Here is a 6,000-nt window from a genome sequence, read left to right on the forward strand (position 1 = left end):
GAGTCAAAGTTGGAGTTCGCGTCAGAGTCAAAGTCTGGGTCAAGCACTCCGTGTCAAACAGAAAAACAGGACAAAATAGTTTATGATAGAAAATTTTTGTTATCAAAATCTAATTTGGATGATGGATTGTTTAAAGTTGCTTACACTTTGAATGATTCTGACAAATTATATTCTGATGAGGAATTTCCAATAAGAGGTGTCAAAACTGAATTGATAAACAAGGTTTTCAAACTCACAGAAATTAATATTTCTGAAGTAAAAGACTTATGTCTTAATGAAAAACCTAAAAAATACACCTCAAGAGTACAACAAAGATTAAACAAGAAAAAGAATTACAGTTCTGGTTCAGGTTTCCAAAAGAAATCAAACCATAACGGTAATTTCAAAAAGAAAGGTCTTGGTTTTATTCCTACAGAAAAACAGAAAAATGAAAAATATGTTCGTGATTTTAAATCCAAAATGTCATTTGTTTCAGGAACATCATCTGAAGAAGAAGAAGAAAAGAAAGATTTCTGGAGGCAGTCAAACAATGAATTCCTTGCAAAGAAGCAAGATGAATTGAAGAAGATGGCTGAGGAGAATACAGATACGAGAACCTGTTTCCGGTGCAACACTGTTGGACATATTGCCCAAGATTGTTCTAAGGTAATACAATCAAAACAGGGAGTATCTCGTAAACTCAAAGAGAAAGTGGTTGAGTTTGAACCACCAATTGATAGAACAAAGTTGTTTAAAAATTCTACATTTGAAATTGGTGAATGTTCAAACAAGTTTTACAAAAAGAGAGCTAAATCTGACAACCAGAAATGGGTTGTTAAGAAAGATGCTGAAAGATCTAGCGATGATTCTGACAGGTCAAATTCAGAGGAGCTATCTTCGGGCGATGAAACTGATTCCACAAAGTCAGTTGAGCCACAAGTTGTTTCAAAATGTGAAGCTGATGTAAAAGATGAAAAATCAGTTCCGATTGTGAATGATGAGGAGTTTCCATCACTCCGGGCTGAGAATTATAAAAAGAAAATTGGTAAAACTGAAATTTCTAACCAATTTTATAATGATAAACAGGAATTTGATGCTGAGAAGGTCTTTAACCCCAAAGTTCAACATATCTTTGGTAAAATGATTGATCGAAAAGTCAAAGGGGTTAAAGAATTTTATGAGAAGAAAACAAAGAAAGAAAAAGTTGAACCATCCTTGGTTTGTGAATGGGATGGTACATATTATGAACAGTAAGTTTCAGGACTTGCCGGAGTTCCCAGATTGGTAAGCGGGGAGCATGAATCGGCATCTTTCTTGAGTTTTATTCGGTAACGTCAATCATTCAAACGGTAAAAAGTTTGTTTGTGTTTGCTTATTAGTAGTATTTGTTGGTTATAATTACAAGTGGTTAGGAGAGTTGATGGTGTTTGATTGCATATGGTAAATCAAGGACATTAATTTGTACTTGTATTTTCCTACAAGTGATTGAGAGACAAGATGATGAACCACATCCCCGAACCTATGTTTGATAAACCTACAAGTGGTAAAATCAATAAAACTTATTTTCCGGAAAAAACATTTTGATTAAAACAAACTTAAGTGTTTTGAAATCTAAATGGGAAAATAGTTTGTTGATAGGGGGAGTTCTTATTGTTTATGCCAAGTGAATGGCGATTTGATGTGTTTTGATATCAGTTGTCATATTTTTGTATAGTTTGGTTTACTTTCATGTTTCTAGTGGGTCAAGAGCTTAGATAGTTTTCAAATTTCTTTAATGTGTTTGCATTTTAGGGGGAGTAGAAAAAATTTCAGAAAATCAAAAAACATTAGAAAATTTGAAAAAAGCCAAAAACATGATAAAATTGTAAAATGAGTTCTTGTTGCATAAAGAGGAAATGATAGTACATCAGTGGACTATCACAACACGCTAAAGAAATGTAAAGTAAAAATGTGATAAACAATCTTACTGCGGATGTGTCAGTAGGTTTTCGCACATTCAGTAAATTGAAACGAGATATAAACCTAATTCAAACTTGCTTGATTCGTGGGTAACTATTCTTGGATATATGGGTAACCCCCGAAATCTTGTTTGAAAGGTCCCGTATTCTGAGATACTAGGTGTTTATACTCAGTGATATCTGGGGTATTATTCCGGGACTTCTGCTGTATGGAAGTACTGACCTAGTCCCTGAATAATACTTTCTGCAAAAGCTTTGAAATATAAGCTCGCCCTCAGCAAGCTGATGAAACAATAAAATTGATAGTCGCTGCTGTTGTAACAAAAGATCCTCTAAAGGGGACCCACCTAAAGTCGAAGCCGTCATCTCTCTGCGTATACGGAAGTATCGACCTGAGCTCTCACGGCCCTCGCACATAACCCCTTTACAGATATCATCTGTGGTATACTCACCTGTAAGACTGAATATTGGGATCTGGATACAGGAGTATATTCGAGTGGAGTGATACACAACTAAGTTTAAGTTTCTAAAACATTAATTTCGTATCTCGAATCAATTGAAATTTGTGTGAAAATTTAAAGTGGACCAATATACTGGCAATCTAGGTAAATTGTTTAGAACTGAAAATGTTCAAAGCTTAACGGTGTTAGTGGTTTGTCACAAAACTGATATGATCCTCTTGCACAAACTCACAAAAATATTGTTTGTAAATATTTCATTTCTGCAGTCTCTTGATTTACAAGTGATGTCAGTTTTTTATCTTTCAGAAAATTCAAAAAGATTTTAATGTGTTTTAATATAAATTTGAAAAAAAAAACAAAAAGATTTTCGACGGCTGATATTGAAAAGCTGATTTTCAAAATTCTAAGTGCTAAACATGATGAACAGATGGTTTGGGAGAGTGTGTTGTTTTGATGAGAAGAATTATACAGTTTCAAGTGGTTCATCAGTATCAAATTGATTGATTAGTTTGTGAAAGTTTCAAATGTTGTCTAAATGCTTAAATGTTTGTTATAAAATTTATGTTTGTGGTAGAGTTTTATTCAGGAAAAGTCAGTATTTGAGGGGGAGTGCATGTTGGAGCTGAGGAACTCAAAAGATGTCAACATCAAAGTGAGGAAGTGTGTTGGTGATAAAAGAGAAAGAGATGAAGATAGAAAGAGAGAAGCCCAGAGACTGATCAAGACTGAAGACGTGAAGACACAGCATTGTCATGACTCGATAGTCGACTCGTCAACATCTGAGGGGGAGTCTGTTGGTGCATGCATCTGTCGACTTCGTCTTATATCGAGTCTTAGTCTTAGATTGTTAGATCAGGGCACGTTTTACGAGAAAATAGAAGATTGTATGTATCATAGGAGATAGTTTCGCTTATAAGGACATTGGAAGTTTAGCTTATATGTCAACATATAGTTCTGCTTGAATGTCAGCTAAAGGTTTCGCTTGTATGACATGTATACTGAAGCGAAACCTCAGCACATATATATAGCCTCATAAGCGAAACATTTAAAACAGGTCTTGTAACTCGTACCGAAGTGCTGCTGGATCGAGATTTGGATGTAATCAGTGTCAAATCAATGCAAAAAGGTGTTTAAAGTGATTGCTAGCTGTTTCTACATTAATTACTTGTTTTCCGCACCTGTAATTGACGAAAACTCCTCTGAACGACTCGTTCGGGTCGAGACACGATCCTACATTGACTCACATCAGGAAGGTTGCAGGAACTGCTTAATCAACTCTAGAACTATTGGACAGGAGTTTGGTCAGACCTAGCTTTTCGCTTTGGGGAGATAAGCCTTTTCGTACGTGTACTGATTATCGGAGAACTCAACAGGGTGACAGTTAAGAACCGCTTGCCTCGACCCAGTAATGACAACCCGTCTACCAGCTGCGAGGGTCAAGCTTCCATTCGAGGAATGACTAGCGAACGGACTATCATCAGATGGAAGTCCAAGGGGAGGATGTTCCTAAAAGGGTATATCGAATGCAATGCGGCCACCGCGACTTTATATTCCATGACCATTGGGTTAATCAACACACCGGCAGCTTTATGGACCACATAAATCGACCGTGCTTATTGATGACGTTTTGGATCATTTCCAGGAGAAGGAACACCATGAAAGGCACCTGTATTTTGTCCTAGAGCTCCTAGGGGAGGAGCAACTCCACGCGAAGTCTACCTACGTGTGACTTCAGAATTTGGGAGGTACGCTTTCTTGGCCATATAATCAACGAAGTGGGAATACACGTGGTTCTCGCTAAGACCCATTTTGGTTAAAAACTGATCGACACCAAATATTCTTTCAGGGATACATCAATTTCTTGGTCTCGTTAGATACTATCGCAGATTCATCACGGAAATTTCGAGGGTCGCACAGCTTTCATCTCATAGCACAGCAGAGTGCTGTGTATTTGTGGGAGACAAAACAGGAGGACGTCTTTTCAGCTTTTGAAACCCAACTCTTCAATGCGCTGAACATCGTCTTTATCTGAGGGTACCGGTGAATGAGTAGTATATCATGATGACTCGAATCAGAGACCCAGTTACACACCAATGCACCACGAGAGAGTGATGACCTACGAAATGGAGTTACAACGAGGAACTGCACGACACACAACCTGTGGTGGAAACCGTGGTCTTTGGATTTAAGTTGGAGGCATTACTTGGACGATACCGAATGCACTACTTAGACCGATCACAAGGGCCTCCCGTGTACCCTGGTTTTGAAAGAGCTACATCAGTAATGGCATCGATGGATGGAACTTTTGGATGATTACGATTGTGAAACTTGAATGTGCGCGAGCTTTACAGCTCGCTATCGACTTTAACTTACCTGATCAGACTCGCTCTGTTCAAACTGGAGAACTGAGGGAGGAGGATTTTCAAGTTGAACCCATGCGAGGCATGGAGAAGCAACCTTTGGCAGGTCGGATGATATTCGCTACCTCATGGAACGAATGTGGGTCTCATTATACAGCAACTATAGGGAACTTGTGTTGAGCAAAGCACACCAGCCTCGATATCCTAGTCGTCTGGATTTTTGATGGGAGATATTAGGATCTATAAATCTTGTACTGGTGGTCGGGCATGAAGGCCCACCTAGCTATGAATATAAATGATGACTTGTGGGAAAGTCAAGGTGAAGTATCAGCAACGAGAAACACCCATATGGAAATGAGAACAGACTGCCATGGATTTTGTCACTGGGCTACCTAGAACTCGAAACGGAAACAATATCACCTGGGTGATCGTTGATTGTCTCACGTTACCAGCATACTTTTTTTGCAATCAAGGAAACTGACGGGTCTTCACTGTGACACCCCGTTGATACACGCTAGCTTGGCAGTGACTGCTTTAACTTTCGGGACGAAAGTTCTTAAAACTTGGGGATAATGTGACACTCTAGGTTTTTCCATACGAACACCTTGTAATATTTTGCGTATATATAAATATTATTAAATGAAAACGTGACCTTTGTGCATGATATGTGTTGTATATATGTATTATATATATATATATATATATATATATGAGAGCCGAGACCACGACTCGCAACCACTCGGTTGCGAGTGGGCCACTCGGTCTCGAGTGGGCCTTTGAGCCGTAACCGGTTTGGGCCGAAACCCCAAGCCCAACCCGAAAACCCCCTTGTATATAAATCCCAACCTTTCCCCCACTTACCTCATTTTGTTACACCAACACAAACACACTCCTTAAACTCTCTCACTAGAAACCCCAAAAACAACAACCCACTCTCTTCTTCCAACTTTCGGATTCAAGCTCGGATCTCGCAAGGAATCTCGGTCAAGGAAACTCGGTCAAGATCATCACTCGGACACTCCATCTTCTCGGTTCCTTTTCTTTGTTTCGGCTCATTCTCCTTCTTCTCAACCGGTTAGTGTTACATATGTGTAATGGTTGTCTTGAATGCTTGATGAATAAAATGGTTATGAACTAGAAAGTACTTAGTTAGTAATATTATGCATGCTCTTTAGGATGATTTGTGAAGTTAGGCATTATGTGTAAACCACTATGTTTGAATGCTTGATGATATGTTTAAAA

The sequence above is a fragment of the Helianthus annuus genome, chromosome 4 (genome assembly GCF_002127325.2).
Source record: "Helianthus annuus cultivar XRQ/B chromosome 4, HanXRQr2.0-SUNRISE, whole genome shotgun sequence".
In the NCBI taxonomy this organism is placed as follows: Eukaryota; Viridiplantae; Streptophyta; class Magnoliopsida; order Asterales; family Asteraceae; genus Helianthus; species Helianthus annuus.